This window comes from Strongylocentrotus purpuratus, unplaced genomic scaffold (assembly GCF_000002235.5).
Source record: "Strongylocentrotus purpuratus isolate Spur 01 unplaced genomic scaffold, Spur_5.0 spur5_scaffold_5, whole genome shotgun sequence".
NCBI lineage: Eukaryota > Metazoa > Echinodermata > Echinoidea > Camarodonta > Strongylocentrotidae > Strongylocentrotus > Strongylocentrotus purpuratus.
In genome coordinates, this window is record NW_022145611.1 from 34949193 (window position 1) to 34972024 (window position 22832).

At 38.5% G+C, this 22832-nt stretch overlaps 1 protein-coding gene across 5 annotated transcripts in view; it reads left to right on the forward strand.

Annotated features, from left to right (window-relative positions):
- Positions 1–15258: 15258 nt before the first annotated feature.
- The window catches only part of LOC115917961 (neurexin-3-like), a 117654-nt gene continuing 110080 nt past the window's right edge, over positions 15259–22832 (forward strand). For 4 of the 5 annotated variants that reach the window (XM_030998392.1, XM_030998394.1, XM_030998396.1 and 1 more), the window contains exon 1: positions 15259–15451. The gene's annotated coding sequence lies outside the window, so the exon portion shown is untranslated. The remainder of the gene's footprint in view (positions 15452–22832) is intronic. The other variant, XM_030998395.1, reaches the window with a different exon arrangement.

Consider the following 22832-nt stretch of genomic DNA (forward strand, 5'->3'; position numbering starts at 1 on the left):
CATTACAGTTTTTTCCTACACTCAGCTGCTCCCCCTCACCATAGGCCCTTTTTCAAGTTTTTTTTGAGGAAACCATTGACATATTGTGATTTGGAACCCTTTCCCATACATCAACAACACCAACAATAATTATTTTATCACACCAAACTTTGAGTGAGATGAAAATGGGTTCTAACATCAGTTTTTCTTTTTCAAAGATTTATAAAAAAATAAAAAAAAAGCACTAGCTGGGAGTCGAACCCGATACCTTCCAGTTGCCAGGCGTTTGCCTATCCACTAGACTAATGTGTCACACTGGTCATCTTCATGTATTTTTTCATATTGATACTTATTGTTGTAGATGTAGCAAAAGACGTATTCTAACTAATTCAGAGAGTCGCTTGTTAAAGAAAGAGTATCAAATGTTATTTTCTCCTTTGTTGAGGAGGTGGGGGGGGGGTGTCCCCTTTAAAAAAAAAGGAGATGGACACGTCAATATCATGGGGTAAAGAAAAAAAAAAAAAAATAACATGAGGTATAAAGGAGAAGCTGGGAGTCGAACCCGAGTACATACATACATTGCGTTGTGAAGCGATCAGTCTTATCCACAAGACCACTTAGCCTCATTGCTACTAACTGGTTCACTTCTTGGTGTTATAGCACTTTCTGCATGTTAACGACTTTAATATGTTGATTTACTGATTTAACGATTTCGGGATGCATAATTATTCATATTTTTGCAGTCCGATGTTGTCAAATTGCCCGTAAATGTTTTCTTTCAGTTACTGATATTTCTGATATAATAGTGAGGTTTTATGTTATTTTCATTTATTTTGCAATCTGCTGACTTAAACTTCAAGTGATATGACAATAGGCCACTGCCCTGACATAGCATAATGAACAGAACAGGGATCTATTCAATTTAGGATATGCTCCGAATTCTGTAACAGGGCACCAATGAATAGGGAAGCTTGGCTATTCGATTCTGTGTTCAATAGCTTGCACCTGCAGCATCAATTAATGAATTGAAGAAAAAAAACCGACCCTCCCTTCATTGACGGAATATTTTTGTCAATTGCGAGGATTACATAAGAGGTAATAATAGCATTCCTGACATTGCAACAATGACCGCATTATGTTGATGTATTGTCCATAAAGGTACTGAGGAGGTCTTTCTCCTTGTCTGCATGGAGGACACGCACTTTGAATATCCCCATAGAAAAAGGATAGAATGGGGCTGTAGTCTCATTTAAAAAAAGGAAAGCGATTTCGGGACAGTTCAAAATAATGCTGGGAAATGGAAATTAAAATGATACCGTTTTAAAAACCAGTTAGATATGGTTTTTGGACAAGAAGCATGAGATAATTCGTTGCTCGGCAATCTGGACTGTATTTGAAACAGAGCATCCAATATTCTTGATATTTAATAGTATACTGTCAATACAAAAATATAACTAAAAAAAATAAAAATGATGGACCTCTTTACCCAAGGCTGTGTGTCTTTGTCGAGCACAAAATGATTCTGCTCGGGTATGCAGGCGAGTTGTTAGCCCATATTGGGCTTGAATAGACTTGAATTGAAAGACCCTTTGTTTCACCTCGCGAAGTTTAGGCGCTTTTTTATGAGGAGTAAAACCTTGCCCATCATTGAATTCATGTTGTAAAGTTGTTTACAGACTGGAAAAGGATAGCATGGGAGTGTACAAATTGAATAAATGGATGTAAGTAGTACTGAAAATGTAAAAAAGTTGTTTAACCTGGCAATAAGGGACTCTTGAATGTAGTTTAAAAATTGGACATGGCTTTGGGGCTAACGCTACCGGCCACCGGCTACGCTGACGACCGCCAGCTAGCTGACGACCGCCAGCTAGCTGACGACCGCCAGCTAAAAAAAGACCCCCCCAAAAAAAAATAAAATAAATAAAAATTAAAACCCCCCCAAAAAAAGACCCCCCCCCCAAAAAAAAAGACCACCCCCCCAAAAAAAAGACACCCCCAAAAAAAAGAGACCCCCCCCCCAAAAAAAGACCCCCCCCCCCAAAGGGGCTCCATTACAGTTTTTTCCTACACTCAGCTGCTCCCCCTCACCATAGGCCCTTTTTCAAGTTTTTTTTGAGGAATCCATTGACATATTGTGATTTGGAACCCTTTCCCATACATCAACAATAATTATTTTATCACACCAAACTTTGAGTGAGATGAAAATGGGTTCTAACATCAGTTTTTCTTTTTCAAAGATTTATAAAAAAAAAAAAAAAAGCACTAGCTGGGAGTCGAACCTGATACCTTCCAATTGCCAGGCGTTTGCCTATCCACTAGACTAATGTGTCACACTGGTAATCTTGATGTATTTTTTCATATTGATACATATTGTTGTAGATGTAGCAAAAGACGTATTCTAACTAATTCAGAGAGTCGCTTGTTAAAGAAAGAGTATCAAATGTTATTTTCTCCTTTGTTGAGGAGGTGGGGGGGGGGGGGTGTCCCCTTTAAAAAAAGGAGATGGACACGTCAATATCATGGGGTAAAGAAAAAATAAAAAAAATAACATGAGGTATAAAGAAGAAGTTGGGAGTCGAACCCGAGTACATACATACATTGCGTTGTGAAGCGATCAGTCTTATCCACAAGACCACATTGCCTCACTGCTACTAACAGGTTCACTTCTTGGTCTTATAGCACTTTCTGCATGTTAACGACTTTAATATGTTGATTTACTGATTTAACGATTTCGGGATGCATAATTATTCATATTTTTGCAGTCCGATGTTGTCAAGATTACCCGTAAATGTTTTCTTTCAGTTACTGATATTTCTGATATAATAGTGAGGTTTTATGTTATTTTCATTTATTTTGCAATCTGCTGACTTAAACTTCAAGTGATATGACAATAGGCCACTGCCCTGACATAGCATAATGAACAGAACACGGATCTATTCAATTTAGGATATGCTACGAATTCTGTAACAGGGCACCAATGAATAGGGAAGCTTGGCTATTCGATTCTGTGTTCAATAGCTTGCACCTGCAGCATCAATTAATGAATTGAAGAAAAAAACCCGACCCTCCCTTCATTGACGGAATATTTTTGTCAATTGCGAGGATTACATAAGAGGTAATAATAGCATTCCTGACATTGCAACAATGACCGCATTATGTTGATGTATTGTCCATAAAGGTACTGAGGAGGTCTTTCTCCTTGTCTGCATGGAGGACACGCACTTTGAATATCCCCATAGAAAAAGGATAGAATGGGGCTGTAGTCTCATTTAAAAACGGAAAGCGATTTCGGGACAGTTCAAAATAATGCTGGGAAATGGAAATTAAAATGATACCGTTTTAAAAACCAGTTAGATATGGTTTTTGGACAAGATCGAAGCATGAGATAATTCATTGCGCGGCAATCTGGACTGTATTTGAAACAGAGCATCCAATATTCCTGATATTTAATAGTATACTGTCAATGAAAAAATATAACTAAAAAAATTAATAATATTGGACCTCTTTACCCAAGGCTGTGTGTCTTTGTCGAGCACAAAATGATTCTGCTCGGGTATGCAGGCTAGTTGTTAGCCCATATTGGGCTTGAATAGACTTGAATTGAAAGACCCTTTGTTTCACCTCGCGCAGTTTGGGCGCTTTCATTTGAGGAGTAAAACCTTGCCCATCATTGAATTCATGTTGTAAAGTTGTTTACAGACTGGAAAAGGATAGCATGGGAGTGTAGAAATTGAATAAATGGATGTAAGTAGTACTGAAAATGTAAAAAGCTTGTTTAACCTGGCAATAAGGGACTCTTGAATGTAGTTTAAAAATTGGACATGGCTTTGGGGCTAACGCTACCGGCCACCGGCTACGCTGACGACCGCCAGCTAGCTGACGACGACCGCCAGCTAGCTGACGACGACCGCCAGCTAGCTGACGACGACCGCCAGCTAGCTGACGACGACCGCCAGCTAGCTGACGACGACCGCCAGCTAGCTGACGACGACCGCCAGCTAGCTGACGACGACCGCCAGCTAGCTGACGACGACCGCCAGCTAGCTGACGACGACCGCCAGCTAGCTGACGACGACCGCCAGCTAGCTGACGACGACCGCCAGCTAAAAAAAGACCCCCCCCAAAAAAAAAAAAAAAAAAATAAAAATTAACCCCCCCCAAAAAAAGACCCCCCCCCAAAAAAAAAGACCACCCCCCCCAAAAAAAGACCACCCCCAAAAAAAGAAGACCCCCCCCAAAAAAAAAGACCCCCCCCCCCCAAAGGGGCTCCATTACAGTTTTTTCCTACACTCAGCTGCTCCCCCTCACCATAGGCCCTTTTTCAAGTTTTTTTTTGAGGAATCCATTGACATATTGTGATTTGGAACCCTTTCCCATACATCAACAATAATTATTTTATCACACCAAACTTTGAGTGAGATGAAAATGGGTTCTAACATCAGTTTTTCTTTTTCAAAGATTTATAAAAAAAAAAAAAAAAGCACTAGCTGGGAGTCGAACCTGATACCTTCCAATTGCCAGGCGTTTGCCTATCCACTAGACTAATGTGTCACACTGGTAATCTTGATGTATTTTTTCATATTGATACATATTGTTGTAGATGTAGCAAAAGACGTATTCTAACTAATTCAGAGAGTCGCTTGTTAAAGAAAGAGTATCAAATGTTATTTTCTCCTTTGTTGAGGAGGTGGGGGGGGGTGTCCCCTTTAAAAAAAAGGAGATGGACACGTCAATATCATGGGGTAAAGAAAAAAATAAAAAAATAACATGAGGTATAAAGAAGAAGTTGGGAGTCGAACCCGAGTACATACATACATTGCGTTGTGAAGCGATCAGTCTTATCCACAAGACCACATTGCCTCACTGCTACTAACAGGTTCACTTCTTGGTCTTATAGCACTTTCTGCATGTTAACGACTTTAATATGTTGATTTACTGATTTAACGATTTCGGGATGCATAATTATTCATATTTTTGCAGTCCGATGTTGTCAAGATTACCCGTAAATGTTTTCTTTCAGTTACTGATATTTCTGATATAATAGTGAGGTTTTATGTTATTTTCATTTATTTTGCAATCTGCTGACTTAAACTTCAAGTGATATGACAATAGGCCACTGCCCTGACATAGCATAATGAACAGAACACGGATCTATTCAATTTAGGATATGCTACGAATTCTGTAACAGGGCACCAATGAATAGGGAAGCTTGGCTATTCGATTCTGTGTTCAATAGCTTGCACCTGCAGCATCAATTAATGAATTGAAGAAAAAAACCCGACCCTCCCTTCATTGACGGAATATTTTTGTCAATTGCGAGGATTACATAAGAGGTAATAATAGCATTCCTGACATTGCAACAATGACCGCATTATGTTGATGTATTGTCCATAAAGGTACTGAGGAGGTCTTTCTCCTTGTCTGCATGGAGGACACGCACTTTGAATATCCCCATAGAAAAAGGATAGAATGGGGCTGTAGTCTCATTTAAAAACGGAAAGCGATTTCGGGACAGTTCAAAATAATGCTGGGAAATGGAAATTAAAATGATACCGTTTTAAAAACCAGTTAGATATGGTTTTTGGACAAGATCGAAGCATGAGATAATTCATTGCGCGGCAATCTGGACTGTATTTGAAACAGAGCATCCAATATTCCTGATATTTAATAGTATACTGTCAATGAAAAAATATAACTAAAAAAATTAATAATATTGGACCTCTTTACCCAAGGCTGTGTGTCTTTGTCGAGCACAAAATGATTCTGCTCGGGTATGCAGGCTAGTTGTTAGCCCATATTGGGCTTGAATAGACTTGAATTGAAAGACCCTTTGTTTCACCTCGCGCAGTTTGGGCGCTTTCATTTGAGGAGTAAAACCTTGCCCATCATTGAATTCATGTTGTAAAGTTGTTTACAGACTGGAAAAGGATAGCATGGGAGTGTAGAAATTGAATAAATGGATGTAAGTAGTACTGAAAATGTAAAAAGCTTGTTTAACCTGGCAATAAGGGACTCTTGAATGTAGTTTAAAAATTGGACATGGCTTTGGGGCTAACGCTACCGGCCACCGGCTACGCTGACGACCGCCAGCTAGCTGACGACCGCCAGCTAAAAAAAGACCCCCCCCCAAAAAAAAAAAAAATAAATAAAAATAAAATTAAACCCCCCCCCCAAAAAAAAGACCCCCCCCCAAAAAAAGACCACCCCCCAAAAAAAAAGACCACCCCCAAAAAAAGAAGACCCCCCCCCCCAAAAAAAAGACCCCCCCCCCCCCAAAGGGGCTCCATTACAGTTTTTTTCCTACACTCAGCTGCTCCCCCTCACCATAGGCCCTTTTTCAAGTTTTTTTTGAGGAATCCATTGACATATTATGATTTGGAACCCTTTCCCGTACATCAACAACACCAACAATAATTATTTTATCACACCAAACTTTGAGTGAGATGAAAATGGGTTCTAACATCAGTTTTTCTTTTTCAAAGATTTATAAAAAATAAAAAAAAAGCACTAGCTGGGAGTCGAACCCGATACCTTCCAGTTGCCAGGCGTTTGCCTATCCACTAGACTAAGTGATGTGTCACACTGGTAATCTCCATGTATTTTTTCATATTGATACTTATTGTTGTAGATGTAGCAAAAGACGTATTCTAACTTATTCAGAGAGTCGCTTGTTAAAGAAAGAGTATCAAATGTTATTTTCTCCTTTGTTGAGGAGAAAGAAGACGATTCGTTGTACTGTTCTCGACTCTTAATCCTTGTTTGAATTAAGTTCCCATTCCTCCGCGTGTAGCGTGGAAGCTCTGTCATTTCATTAAATTATTAAAGAAAGAAGACGATTCGTTGTACCATTCTCGACTCTTAATCATTGTCTGAATTCAGTTCCACCCCTTCCCGCGCGAAGCGCGGAATCTTTGATGTTTCATTTAATTATTAGAGAAAGAAGACGATTCGTTTTACCGTTGTCGACTCTTAATCCTTGTTAGAATCAAGTTCCCCTTCCTCCGCGCATAGCGCGGAAGCTCTGACATTTTATTAAAATATTAAAGAAAGATGACGATTCGTTGTACCATTCTCGACTCTTAATCCTTGTCTTAATTCAGTGCCCCCTCCCTCCCGCGCGAAGCGCGGAAGCTTTGACGTTTCATTAAATTATTACAGAAAGAAGACGATTCGTTGTACCGTTCTCGACTCTAAATCCTTGTCTAAATGCAGTTTCTTTTGACGTTTCATTAAATTATTAGAGAAAGAAGACGATTCGTTGTACCGTTCTCGACTCTTAATTCTTGTCTGAATTCCGCCCCCCCCCCTTCCCGCGCAAAGCGCGGAAGCTTTGACGTTTCATCACATTATTAGAGAAATAAACGATTTGTTGTACCGTTCTCGACTCTTAAACCTTTTTTTCCTACGTTCTTTTCCTTTCTTCTTTTTGTCTGTCTCTCTCTCTCTCTCTCTCTTTTGGCCGGCATTTTTTTTTGGGGGGGGGGAGGCGGTGGGGGCGGTCGCGCCTGTATCCTCTTTGTCTCTCATTATCTCTCACACTCTCTACTTCTACTTCTTTTTTTGCACTTTTGCGCTTCGCGCTTAACATTTAGCTCGTTGCTTTTTTTTTAACGCTGCGGCTTTGCATTTGGCGCACTGCATTTCTATGATGCTGTTGATTGAATAATTGAATAAATTCATCAATTCCTGATGAAGCCATAATTATGAGCGGTTGTCTCATTTACTTATGTGTTATGAAAATGAGATAGCAAAATGTGTATATTGATGGTCATCTTGCGAGTAATAACCATTAACTACTCTCATCGGGCTCTCATTATTAATTTTTCTCTTCATTTTTTTAATTTTTTTTGGTGAATTATTGGGGGGGGGGGATGATTGTACAGGCCACCCCCCCCCCACCTGAAATATTGGGGGGATATATCCCCCCCCCCCATCCCCCCGGGATCGACACCCATGACTATAGTATAAGATGACATAAACAACACGAGGTTTTAAACATTTTTAATTGTATGGTAGGTATTATGAATGTGTGTCTAGATATTAATATAGGATTTCCCGGCCAAATTCGCGAGTTTGTCATTCAAGTTCATTTGTCTTGCATTCAAATTCGACGGTTTTAGTGCTGTCGGGTATACCTCGGATTTATATTCCTTTTTCTAGATTTAAAATCTATGAAGTTTTCGTTATAATATATGTATGTTTCATTCCAATTATGGAACAAATTGCTTCTTTCGCTATTTGGTCATTCGATTTAGCGCAACACGATTTTCTGACATCGCGACGGTGTACTTTTAGCATTCTAATTCATTTGTAGCATTCAAATTAGCACTTTGTGTACTAAAATTAATGGTCAATATACATGTCTCATTTTGTAAACACTTTTTATAGCTCATTCTTTTTCTTTCAATTTTATCCTATTTTACTTTCTTGCATTTATACTCTTTATATACTTTTAGATTTATCAGATATTCATCAGCCTTTAAGTTTGATTGTTAAAAAAAAAAATTACTGTACATCTATACGGACTTGATGGTCTCAATATTTGTGTAAATTTTCATGTAAGGAAGTTGTTTGTCTTGTGTTTCATAATAAATTTATCACAATTTCATTATGGAGGAAAGGTAAAATATTGTGACTGGGGTAGGTGTTTTCGTGTCCCCACTTTTCCGGGGTATATGAACATGTCCGTTCAGAGATGCCATATCCCTTGATTTCGCCCCTTCTTTACCTAATGTCTGACTACAAACATATGCTTTGTCCTCAAAATTAATAAGTTGAATAACAGAAAAGACCTCAATAGCAAATCATGTATTTAATTGCATTTTTTAAAGCTGTAAACGTGTGTTGCATTTCTTCCCCCTAACATTTCTAACTTGAATAAACATAATTCGAATACGAATGACAGGTGTTAATTTGAATGATAAAAATGACGCCTCGACAAGTGACGATTAATTTGAAAGCTAGTTGAGCAGTTTCTAAATTGAATGACAGATGTATGAAATCCTTCGACCAAAATCCTAAATTAAACACAAAATCGGGAAAATTGAATGATAATTGGCATGGCAAAGCTGATCTGCGCTAACCTAAATGCAAAGTAAATGAATTCGAATGACAAACTCGCGAATTTGGCCGGGAAATCCTATATTAAGTTGTTACTTTGTCTTTGTCACTCCCCCCTCCCTCGGTCACTCTCTAAGTGTTGACAATGACCTGTCAAAAATTGAATTGACCCTCTTGCTGGGGGGGGGGGGGGGAGTGGGGTCGATGACACCATAAGGGTGAGAGAAACATTATAAGTTCATTTCCTGTTTATAAAGTGCGCCCTCTGTTGAGAAATATTAGTGGTTTTGTGGCCCTTTAGACGCCATATTGAATTTCGTGGTTCCCTGAACCACTGCTTAACGTTCTAACTTATCCTAATGGATTCTATGACCCCGAAAACCATAGCATAGACACCCCAATTATGTCTCTCGGATGGATAATAAGTGATTTATGGCCATTTTTATGTTATGGCGGCCATTTTGGACGCCATCTTGGATTTGGGGGTTTCCTAGACCATCACAAACCATTCTTACTTGTCTCAATGGATTCTCTGACCCCCAAAACCATGGGATAGACACTAAAATTATGTCTCTAGGATGGATAATAAGTGATTTATGGCCATTTCTAGGTATCGGCGGCCATCTTGGACGCCATCTTGAAAATAACAGCTTTCTGAACCTTCGATTTTGGTCGACTTTTAGTATGTTATTCCTGAGGTCGAATACTACTAGAAACCGTTGAAAAACCTTTTGTTGCAATTTTTTGGGGTCAAACCATATGACCTGACTACATTACCAGGCGCGGATCCAGGATTTCTTAGGGGAGGGGGCCCAACTTTTTTTTTTTTTACTCCCGAAAATGTGAAAATCGCGCCGGCCGAAAAGGCGCTCAGGGGGGGGGGGGGTAGTGAGGAATTTTTTTTTTTTTTTTTTGGTCTCCGAAAATTAAAAAATTTGCACCCCTCCCTTGAGCGCCATTGGGTAAAAAGGGTAAAAATCACGTGTTTTTTCATGATTTTTTTTTCTCAAGGGGGGGGGGAGGGGCAGGCCCCCCGGCCCCCCCCCCCCCTGGATCCGCCACTGCACATTACACCTATCTTACAAAATCTCCATTGGTTACCTGTAAAAGAACGTATAATTTTCAAAATCCTTCTTTTAGTTCATCAAAATTAATCATGAACAGAACAGCTCCTGAATACAACCAGTCTTTAGTTCACCTCTACCAACCCACACGTACCCTCCGATCCCCCAACTCTGGTCTTCTACACATACCGCTTTCAAAGAAATCTTGAGGGAACTTTTGCTCATGCCGGACCAGCCCTGTGGAATTCACTTCCACAGGAGCTGAAGAACTCCGACTCTTCAACATCTTTTAAGAGCAACCTTAAATCCCATTTGTTTAATTTTTGCGTTTTGAAGAAAGACATTCATTCATTCTTTCATTTGTGCATTTTCTTTCTCATGTAAATGTACACGATTCTTTGTCATGATGTATTGTGTTCCCTAATATTTTGAAGCGCCTTGAGCATTTAATTAAAATGGATAATGGCGCTATATAAATCTCATGTATTATTATCATTATTATAGTGCGAGATAGGGGGCTCTTGAGCCTTTTTACTGTTGAGAATGATGCATAGTATCTAACTTGAGATGGCGCTATAGGGAATTTAATACTAGTGTCCCTTTACCGAAGTCGACCACCTGTTACAATACGTAATACAATAGCAACATACAAGTTGCTATGTCAGACATGCTGTAGCATCACCAGGAAGACAAAGGCAATGATGATGTATCGTACATGTATGGAAGCATGCAATTCTATTATGAACGTGTGCTAAGCTGGGGGATTGTCTATTCTAGAATATTAGTTTAGTCTGACATGTCTGACATAGCAACTTATATGTTGCTATTTTTTGTGGTATTGTAACAGGTGGTCAACTTTGGCAAAGTTACATGCCACTTTCTCAAGTTAGCTCATTGATGACTGACAGATGATGTCACAAGGGGAATGAGATCTGGAGGTTTTTGGGGTGGAGCTTAGCAAGTTTGAAAAACAAACATTTAAAAAAATATTTAAAAAGCTATGAAACAAATTCAGAAGTTTATATATCAAAAACTGATCAACATATCAAACTGAAGTGGGATAGTAATACCAAGGTAATACTAAGCAAGGGCAACCAGCGTATGTATTTTCTAAGAAAGATGAAAGCATTACATGTGAAAAGTGATACAATGTTCCTGTTCTACCAATGTGTCATACAGTCAGTCATCTGTTTCTGCTGTCTAGCCTGGTTTAACAGCCTTAGTGGGAAAAACAGAGCAAAGGTGAATAGGATAGTGAAACATGCCAGCAGAGTAATTAGGGTCTCTGTGAAAGAGCTGGAAGATGTTGCAGAAAGGGCATTATTGGCTAAGCTGCAAGTGATTGTGAAGGATTCTAATCACCCTCTGCATAATGAAGTGGTTTTCAATAGATCAGGAAGAATTAGGTTACCAAGAATAAGAACTGATAGGTTCGGCAGGTCCTTTCTCCCAAGTGCAATGAAAGTGTTTAACAACAATTTCTGTAGATGAATGACCCTGTACACCCCCCCCCCCCCCCCCGAGTACGATCCCCTACCCTCTCATTCTATCTCTCTCTCTCTCTCTCTCTCCTCTGTCTTCTTCTGCTCTCTCTCTCTCTCTCTCTCTCTCTCTATCCTACACATATCTCTCCCTCTCTCTCTCTCTCTCTCTTTCTGTCTGTCTGTCTCTCTCTCTCTCTTCATATCCTGGAAGTACAGGGGGTGAAGATGGGTCAGCTTGTATAAGGTCAAGGGGGAGGGGGTCTTCCCTGCTGTTATGGTTAGGTGGTTGGTAGTGTGTAAGTGACATGTGGACTCATCAATTTATTTCAACAACATTTTCAATATCTCACACTTCACTTTTCCTCCTTTTCCTTTCTTCCCTCCTTTTCCTTTCTTCCCTCTCTTTCCTTTTCTCCACTTTTCTTTCTTCTTCTTCTTTCCTTCTTGTCTCTCTTCTAGCCTCTTCTATCTGGCATCAATTTTCTTCTTCCAACTGTACAGTGTATCCACCATTTATATGTACTGTACATGTACTAGCATACAGTTGTATTTGTATTTCATAAATGTGTTTCATAAATGTAACAGTACTAAGCACAGGTGCAATATAAATAATGTCTATTACGAAGCAATGTTTTGAATGAAACTGTATATGCATCATCTCACACTGAACTGTTCCTCTCTTCTACTCTCTCTCTCTTTCCCTTTCCCTTTCTCCATTTCTCTCTCCCTTTCTCTCTCTCTCTCTCTCTCTCGTTCTCTCTCTTGTCTTTCCTCTTTGCCATCCAGTATGATGTACTTTTAATTTATGTCTGCTACTCAAAATAAACAGTTTTTATCTGAAATTTTTAACAATTGATGCATAATTGATTTTTAGATCTTTGCTGTGACTTGTTATATTTATATGTTATATGACATCGATTGTTGTCATGTACATTTTCTGCTATTTATTTAAGTTAGTATTGTCTGTTGGGAGCCAGGGGAGTTCAAATAATCAAATAATTCCCCTGGCTCTCAACAGAGAGGTTAAATTATATTACATTGTTATGTTATTTATGTTATTTGTACTTACTGTCTATGATATGTTAATGTATTGTTATATTTATACAAATGTGAGCTGTAAAACGATTTTTATGCCTTCATTTTATTTTGTGCATGACAATAAAGAAATTCAATTCAATTCAATTCAAAATATGAGATGTATGCAGGACTGCACACAAACAGGAATACACTTGTATTTCGATGTCATGGGCCCTTTAAAGAGACACTTTTTAATACAGGATCTCTACCGATCTCTACAGGAATTTAGACTCGTATATTTTGATACCAATCTCATTTTCAATCTCTATCTAACAGCACTGTTCCCTACAAAATCAAGCGTAAAAACCTTGCTTGTTCACTCGCGCGCTAAACTTAGTATCTGAAACGTTGACATTCGGGAAGGAATTCAGCCCCCTTTAATTCCCGTATGCATTTAATAGGGTGGGGTTTGCTTTCCCGAAACATGATAGATTAAGTGACAATCAGGACGTTAAGAGGAAGGGGGAAAACTGCACACCGTCTTATTCCCCCCCCCCCCCCGGGAAAAAGTAAGGATGAGAAGATAGGGGAGAGAGAGAGAGAGGAAGAGAGAAATAAAGAGAAAAAGGAAATGGGGAAGATGAGAGGGGGATGCAAGATGAGAGGAAGAAAAGAGAGAACGAATATTTTTTTCAATCTGATATTTGAAATCCCCAAGCTCCAACATATTTTGATGCGAAGATGTTAAACAATTTTCGTTCAGATTTTAAGACACTGCATTTTATTTTTGTATTTTTCTGAGAACTTTTTGTCTGACATGTCTGTCTGTCTGCTTGTCTGTCACTGTTTCTGTCTGTCTTTTTCACTCTCTACTTGTATACACCCATTTGTCTCTGTCTGTCTTTCTGTCCCTGTATCTATCTGTATCTTTCACCCCCTCTTGTTTCCGGCTCTCCCCCTATCCCTTCCCACACTTCTATCGTATTATTTTGAAGGAGAGGCAAGTGGGAAATCTGCCAGCCCTGAAAGATTTCGCCAGTAGTATACACTCTTCATAATGATCATAGGCGCTGGAAGTGGGGAGGGGGGGGGGGGGGAGGCAAAACGCAAAATGCCCCCCCCCCCTAAAAAATAAAATAAAAACGCGCCCCCCCCCCCCCTCCAAAAAAAAAAAGAAGCAGTAAAGGAGTCAAGATGGTAGGAATTTTTAACCCAAAAGAACATAACAATAATAAAAACCTGAATTAAATCACATATAAAATTCCATTCAAACAAAAGGAAATTGAATTTCCTAAACATTGCGCATGCCACCTATTATCAGTGGAGGTTTTTATAATAGCCTACGCGCATATCGTGGACATATTTTGAGCGAATGGAAAGCATTTCTGTTTTTTGTGGTGAGAAGACATGAGTCCCTGAACACCAGTGTACTGATGGGGGGGGGGGGGGGGCGGGTATTTTCTATTTGATACCAATGATTTACAAATGTTGCTGAAGTGACATGATTTTCCGGTATTTTTTCTCTATTTTGTTGTTGTAATTCATACCTTTTTTGCGTTTGTTGGAAAATTAGAAATTTCCAAATTTACATTCGGGCGAAAAATATGCTGATTTAGAAGCCTTTAATATGTCATGGTCTGCAAAACGGCTGGGCTCGGGGGCTCGAGTCTCCTCACTTTTTGAAAAAGTATGTTATAGAGAAAGAGAAAGAATGAGAGAGAGAGAGAAAAAATAAGTGACCTGCCAATGTCACAAATGAGGTATCAAAATATGCTCGTCTGACCGTAATTAAATGCCTAAAACCCCAGAGCTTAAGAGGGCTTTGCCCCCGGACCCCACCAAGGGCCCTAAGGCGGTCCCCTGGATGCTCATGTGACCGTAATTAAATACCTAAATTTTTAATTTTAATTCCTTCGTTTCTTTCACATTTATCTTATCTCTCTCTCTCTCTCTCTCTCTCTCTATCTCTTTCTCTCTCTCTCTCTCTCTCTCTCTCCCCCTCTCCCTCTCCCTCTCTCTCTCCCCCCTCTCCTCTCCCTCTCTCTCCCCTCTCCCTCTCTCTCCCCTCTCACTCTGTTTCTCTCTCTCTCTCTCTCCTCCCCCTCTCTCTCTTGCTCTCTCTGATCCCCTTTTTGTATAAGTGGGGGGGGGGGGGTCCGGGAGCCAATAGTTGACCCGGTGCCGTTCCAGACCCCGTATTCCTGTCTATCACTATGTCGCACCCATTACTTCTCTTTTTTTAATTGTCCTTTTCTTTCTCTAACTTTTCTTTACCTCCCTGTTTCACCTTCCCTTTTCCTTTCCTTTTCACTCTTCTTTTCTTAAAGTTTCCCCTTTTCCGAGGGGGGGGGGGGGGGGTCGAGGGGCGCCATTGTCGGCGGGGGAGGGGATATGCCCTCCCCCCCCCCCCCCCCCCCCACCCCGGTATGTGCCTCTGGATCTTGCTTGATATCTATGTTTTGTGATTGATAATTTCGGGAAGAAAGTCACAAAGCACAGGTAATTACCAAGTTTCTTGTCAAACATTTCAAAATGGAGAATGGAAAAAATTAAATAATTCAAATTTACTGCATGAGATTGAGAGCTCATGATACGGCAAACGCATGCGCAGTTACATTATTTACATCAGGGGTACCCGATGGTCCATCTCCCAGCTGACTGGATGAGGTCGGGGTACGGTCGGCCTATACTAGCTAGCTAGCTTGTGCATTCGCGCGGCGTTACCGGCTTATCATTGAATTGGATCCTTCTACATCTCTGCTATCTGTTGGTGTGCACTTTTCGTCGATAGGCAAAAACCATCCCTTTCGCTCGATATCGTTGACAGTTGAGGCTTTGTGGTCAAAGGTAAATATATCATGCACACTATACATACTTATTGATAATTTTAAAAGATATCTAGACTATTTGATGATGGGAAGAACTTATGCCATGGTACCCTGTCAGCGGAGCCGAAGTTGCGGCGTAGTCGATCTTTACCGCACCGATGGATGGCTGGCATTGACATTTTGTACGTGAGGCGAGCGCGAGGTGGGGGTTACTGAAAAATGAGAGGAGAGCTCGAGAGATGGGGCGACTGTCTTGACTGTTTGTAGTTTATTAGTGAATTCAGTCCAATATTTTGGGGTGTCAGTATCCTCCCATTCATAATTGCATTGTATAGTTGAGATTGTTCAAGACAATTATAAATTCTAGCATAGCGCTTTATTTTAATTGGCTATTGATGCAAGCGCGTAGCCAGGATTTCATTTTAGGGGGGGGGGGGCGGTAGTGAGCACGCAAAGTGTGCGAATCACTTAAGAGTGCGCATAGCGCGCTCCCTAGGGGGTGGGTGCAGGGAGGGGGGAGTTTTCCCCCTCCCGCGCGAAGTGCAGAAGCTTTGAAAGAAGGCGATTCGTTGTACCTTTCTCGACTCATAATCCTTGTCTGAATTCAGTCCGCCCCTCCTGCGAATAGCGCGGAAGCTTTGACGTATTATTAGAAAAAGAAGACGATTCGTTATACCTTTCTCGACCCTTAATCCTTATTGGATTCAGTCCCCTCACGCGCGAAGCGCGGAAGTTTTTACGTTTCATTAATTAATCAGAGAAAGAAGACGATTCGATGTACCGTTCTCGACTCTTAATCCTTATCTGAATTCAATTTCCTCCCCTCCCGCGCAAAGCGCGGAAACTTTGAAGTTTCATTAAAGAAGACGACTCGAAGTACCGTTCTCGACTCTTAATCCTTGTCTGAATTCAGTCGCCCCCCCTCCTCCTGCGCGAAGCGCGGAAGCTTTGACGTATTATTAGACAAAGAAGACGATTCGTTGTACCTTTCCCGACCCTTAATCCTTATCTGTATTCAGTCCCTGTCTTTCGAAGCGCGGAAGCTTGACGTTTTATTAAATTATTAGAGAAAGAAGACGATTATTTGTTCCGTTCTCGACTCTTAATCATTAATTTGAACACAATTTCTCCCGTTCCGCGCAAAGTGCGGAAGCTTTGACGTTTCATTAAATTATTAGAGAAAGAAGACGATTCGTTGTACCGTTCTCAACTCCTTTCCCTTTTTCTTCCTACATCCTCTTTCTTTTTTTCTTCTCTTTCTCTCTCTTTTTTTTTTTGGGCCGGCGTTTTGGGGGGGGGCGACCGCCCCTACCGCCCCCCCCCCCCCCTGGCTATGCGCCTGTATTGATGCTGTTGTGTTGTTCAAAGGTGGCAGGTAATAAAGTGGAGCTTAAATGAGTTTCATATAATCTTGTCACTTGAGTTGTGGTTTAATGTGACTTTATTTTGGAAGAAATGTTATCAATGTATTATGGTGATTTTTGTTTTTAACTATTCACTCATGGTAACACTACAGTATGTATGTAAGCACCCCCCCCCCCCTCTTTTACACACACACTTTGAGTGATACTGGTAATTGTTAGTCACATGTTTCTTTCATCTATGGTTCAGTCACAAAGTTCAATTTTTCATTTGAATTATTATCAAGGTATATGATATCACCACTCTCCTTATGACTTTATCAGTGTGAAGTGGAGCTTTCATCCACATCTGTGGAATTTTTACAGTTCAATGACTGGAATCTCATTTAACCAATAATTAAATTGCAAGGGAATAAATAACCAATTTAGACTAGATACACTTAAGTGAAATAAGAACAAATAAATGCAAGGTATGCATTGTAAATTTATTAAGTAGGATATGGTATCAAAATGTCTCCCTCTGCAATTTCTGGAGGTCCATCGTATTTGTGTATAAGGAACACTATCCACAATCAAGCTTTTATCTAGGGTGAATGTGAATAATACAGTAGTTATCCACTTAAAACGTCCATAAAATATTAAAGATGCTATGTCCCTTTTGCAGCCAACATCAAATTCTGTCAAACTTTTCAGGAATTATGAATATGTCATGTATGTCTTATCTGTGAAGTTTAAACATTGTCAGTGTCCTAGTATTCAAATTATGCAAGTAAACCTGTACCTTCTAGACTACACTGTCAAACACTATTGAGTGACTAACTGACATCTTATTTTGTTTGGTAATAACATACATGTACATAAAATGAGCTGTAACAGGTACAGTACATGAGCATTTCTCTACGTCCATAACCCACTACTTGTAATGGCTAAAATTAAAGTGAATGAATCTTTGTGCAGCAAAATACGTACAACAATTCAGACAGTAAAAGGGTCTGAAAATCAAACTATTACTCAGGTGATTGCAATCACTTAAGTTGACTGGACAACTAATGGTAATTTTTTCCCTCTGAAATCCATTTTTAAGCCTTTCTGTTTTGAGGGATGTTCTAGATTAGTATTGTCTTTCAAATGCCGTTGGAATTCAACCTTTTCATTTTGGGGGCCTGCAAATGAGACATAGTACCTTTAAAAGGAATTATCAAAATTCAAAATATTTGTTGATAATTCTTATTAAAAGTAGCTTTGGGAGATAGTCAAGCTGTTAACGTTGTTGAACATTTAGATTTAGAATTAATAAGTTACAATAGCTGTAATGGAAACTATCCTTTTGAAGGGTTTTTATGGCAATACTATTTAAATATAAACATAATGTTGGATAGATTCTTGTGTTGGGAAAACTCAGCAGTGCATCGTACCGGAGTGTTGGCTCAGTCAGTAGAGCGTCCGCCTCACAACCGGGAGGTCGTGGGTTCGAACCCCGGCCGCGTCATACCAAAAGACGTTAAAAGATGGGAGTTGTTGCTACCTTGTTTGGCGTTCAACAATAAGAGATAGAGCAACGTCGATCTGGCGCTGCTCAGTGGCTGCCAGGCTCACGATCAATTGGGCAAAAAGAATTTTCGTTTCGGTTTAATAAAATTTGGAGTGGACTATTAGGCTATTATTAGGTGGTCTGTCGATGACAGATCACCTATTGATTTCGTTAGAATTTTCTTTCTTTATTCTTTATTTATTCTTTATTATTTATTTTTATTTCTTCCGTACACTTTTTTGTCCACACGTTTACTCGAAATCGACATGGTCAATTTCCTTCAAATTTCTGTCAGTCATCAAGCCCTATGATTTCAAGTCTAATTAACCTTTTCAAGTTCATGGGGTCATCGTGCGTCATCCAGGCGCCATTTTGTAAAAATAAGGTCATTATCATATCTCGATATCAAGTAATCAAAAATAAACCATATTTGGTATACATCAACTTCAGGTCAAAGGTCAACTAAAAATGTCAACAAATTCCGTGCGCGCACCTCGACACGCACGTACGCGCGCATTAAAATTTTAAAATGCTCCAATTCGTTCCAAATTAATTTTGCATACGTTTCAGACCATTTTAAGCATTTTGCAAAAAAAACGCGCACACGCGCATGCGTGAGCGTTTTCGCGCGTACTTGCATTTTGCAACGTAGAATCGCCAAATTTTCTCTGTCATCATATTTGGCACATTTTTTCAAGCATTTTGATACCTTGTTCACCTTTTTCTGATCATTAATAACGGAATGAGCGTCCGTTAAGATACGCATCCGTGCGTGCGAGCTCTTGTACATACATGTGCAAAAACATGCCTATACAAAATTCATTGTAACTCTTCAGAATGGATAGATAACCCCAATTTTCTTTCATATTTAGATAGATTATGAGTCGGAGATATGATTTCATGTCTCATTTGACCCTCAATTAACTCATGACGTCATCATAATGGCCTCCGAACTCAAAATTTCAATTTGCATATTATGACGTCAGCAGATTTTTGAAAAATTGATTGTATCTCTGTAAATATTGATCAATTTTCTTTCAAATTTTGATATGTTCTACCTGAGAATATTCTCTACAAATGCAGCTACCACGATATTTCATTTTGACAATGGTATCATGGCGTATTTTTGCGATTAAAGGAGGCATGTCAATTTTTTACATTTTGCGTGTATTCTCTATAGGACATGACTTTTTCTCAAAACTGGATTCTACATTCTTGTCTTTCGTGAGCAATATCTCCGTCGTTTTATCTTTGTTTACGCTGAGCTTTGAGTATGTTGTAGCTGAGACAATAAGCTATCACAAGTGTGCCCTTTATTTTTCGATCTGATGCCGGGATCATGCTCATATTTCACTTACAAAGTGGGATTTGAGAATTCTATTTTCCGTTTACGTGTAATCTCTATGGGAAATGTTTTGGTATATCGGTAACGCACTTGACTTCCGACCTAGAGGTCCCTGGATCGAGTCCGGGCGTCTCCAACAATTTTTTTTTCTTCACTTTTTTTTCTTTTTGACCTTTCACTGTACCATCTCCTATGAATATTAAAGCACATAGAATCGCTAATAATGTAATAAACAACTATATATACTTTATTATTACCCTATAATCACTTGGTCCATTACTTTTGCGTGTAATCCTTAAGGGAGATGACTTTTTCTCAAATCTGGATTCTACATTCATGTCTTTTGCTAGCAATATCGCCGTTATTTCAGCTTGATTTTTGTTGATTTTTGAGTATGTTGTAGCTGAAACTATATGCTATCTAACTGTTCTCTCATTTTTTTCAATCTGATGTCATCATGGTCTCTTGATGATGATGATATTCAACATCATCCTGATGATATTATAATCGTCATCATCATTACTATCAAGATCATCATCATGATCATCATTGTTTACATGTCTATATAACTTCTCCCTTTTTCAATATAGTAAATATTATAATCTATCATAAGACTTGAAGACAGACCACCTTATTCGTCTTTGTGACGAATTAAATTTCTAGTTATTATTATTATTATTATTATTATTATTATTATGTATGTTCAACGGAATAAATTTGTTTCACACAGGGTTGTATGAAGATATATTTGCAGTAATTATATTTCGGATAAATGAATGATTGCAAAATTTTCTAAGGGAAAGTATGATTTTTGAATTCTTTTAGTATAGGGCAAATGGGTGGGGAACTCGCACAATAAGTCAAAGAGTTGCCAATTCGTGTGTGATTGCACGCTCATTTAAACAAATTCACAACTTTCTTATTTTTAATAATTTTCACTGGCCTGTTTCTCTAATTGTTCTGCTTGTGTTTTAAAACCAACTTATTATCAGGGTGGACTTCCCCTTTAAAAGTCTAATTACTTGAATGTAAGTGAGTATTCTTAAGCAGTTTTTATAGATTCAGATGAACGCCTACTGTAGGTTTAAACGAGGTACCGATAGTTATCTGACTAAGACGTTTCAAAGTTCAATGTACAAATTGACCTAAGAATATATTTTGACAGTCATTTGATAAGGTAATGATAGTCAAAATTGATTCATGACCAAAGAATTCGCTAAACATTGGTAAATTTCTTTGGGTATTGCTATAGTAAATTAGTAAGCCTTCTTTTGATTAGTTTAGGGTGATTCAGACCAGTGTAAAATTACTTTTTATTTTTTATTTTTCATAATGTAGGAGAGCTATTCTATGATATTCTATACAGGAAGGGTCTGATTTATCTTGGGATAATTTTGTGTCTTTTTATAAATGTTTACATTCTCTTTAAAAAGATCCAGGTGGCTAAATTGCCCCACCTCCTTCTCGGAGTCCTGTATGTCTCTGATATAGTATTTCACAACTAAAATGCACTAACTCATCATTGAAGGCTTCTAAAGTCAACAAATTTGAATCTTTGCTGTCACCCATTTCCTAATGTGGTTTGCATGATACAGTAATGAAGGAGAATGAAATGAGAATTAAAGAATTATTTTTCTCTAAGTTTGATAATTGTTAAATATGGGTCCAAACAAATAGATGAAGAAATGAAGTAAAGCTAAAAATTAGCTAATGTTGATGAGTGTTCATCTTTATGTTTAAAAAAAAGTTTTGCATATAAATCGGAAGGTTTGAATTGATGGTTTAATTGACCTCCCTGGATCCACTCTTGTAAAATAAGACTAAATAGTTGTACCTTTTCTTTAGTTTCAGTTGTCACGGATGAGTGAGTATGAAGGTCAAAATGTCATTTTGCCAAATGAAATTCCGATGATAAGGAGAATAATGAATTGAGCAAATGCGTAATTTAATTGAGTTTATCTTCTCAGCTTCATGAAAACAAGTCATTCAAGAATAGAATCACACTTCAATTAAGTATCTGACCCGTGTAACACATGCCCAATGACTTGATAATCTTGCCTTCTTTGCAGTTTGGGAAAGGAGATTTAAGCATGACCCTTCTTTATCAAAACGTTTGTACTTTGTTATTCATGACAACTGAGATGGGAGCAACATATCCTAAAAAATCAGACCTGCTTTTCTTATTTAATTTTTGAATAATGTTTTTTTAATCTGATTTTGTTCAAACTTTCTAATATCTGTTTCTCCTTTCCCCCTGTTTTCCTTCCTAGCAACTTTCTGTAATAAAGTGGTTAGTCTAAGCTGTTATAACAGCCTGTAACAGGTCTAATTACACTACTCATCTTTGTTCTCAAAACATTCTTATGTGTCTGCTGTTGTGATAAGTTATTTGTAAATAAATAGTGACATACCATTTTTGCCATACAAGTGCTTGTGGGAAAATGCACTTGAAATTGAAACTTAATCCTATGATAACGAGACGTTATCATGCACCGCAGCATCATGTATCTTAAACTATTTGAACTCACTACTTAGCTATAATAAAACAATAATAATTTTGGACCTCTCTCCTCTATCGTCTTTGTTCCATTCTATTTGCGGTTTTCCTTATCTCATTAATTTTGTAACAACATAATTCTAGAGATCACATTGTAAAGTCGTTACCCGCACATTTCCCCTAATTAAAGCTGCTATGATTCTGTAAACACATGGATTATTTTGACTGGTAATCAAATAATTCAGAAATGAAATACCAGATGATCAACGGTATTGATCAGTACTAGATAATTGGCAGATAACTTTCAAATAAAGATTTTCCATTTACTGGAGTTTTATTTTACCTTTCATTCATCTAAGTAAAACACAAGTCAAACAATATCTAACTAAAGGGGCACACATTTTATTCTGAGAAGTGCAAGTTGAACAGTTTCTGTATTGTTTTCTTCAAAAGTATTCAATAATTCAAGTAATAATAAAATGGAGGTATAATGTGGTTCTGTCACATTATACTTGGTTCTGATCTCATGTGAGAAAACTTCAAAAAAGATATCTCCTTTCTCATGAAAAATACTTACGTGTTGGAATTAGCACAAAGTCTTAATGTTTCATTTTAGAGATCCAAATCACCAATTTTTAGTAAAAACTAAAATCGTAATTGGCATTG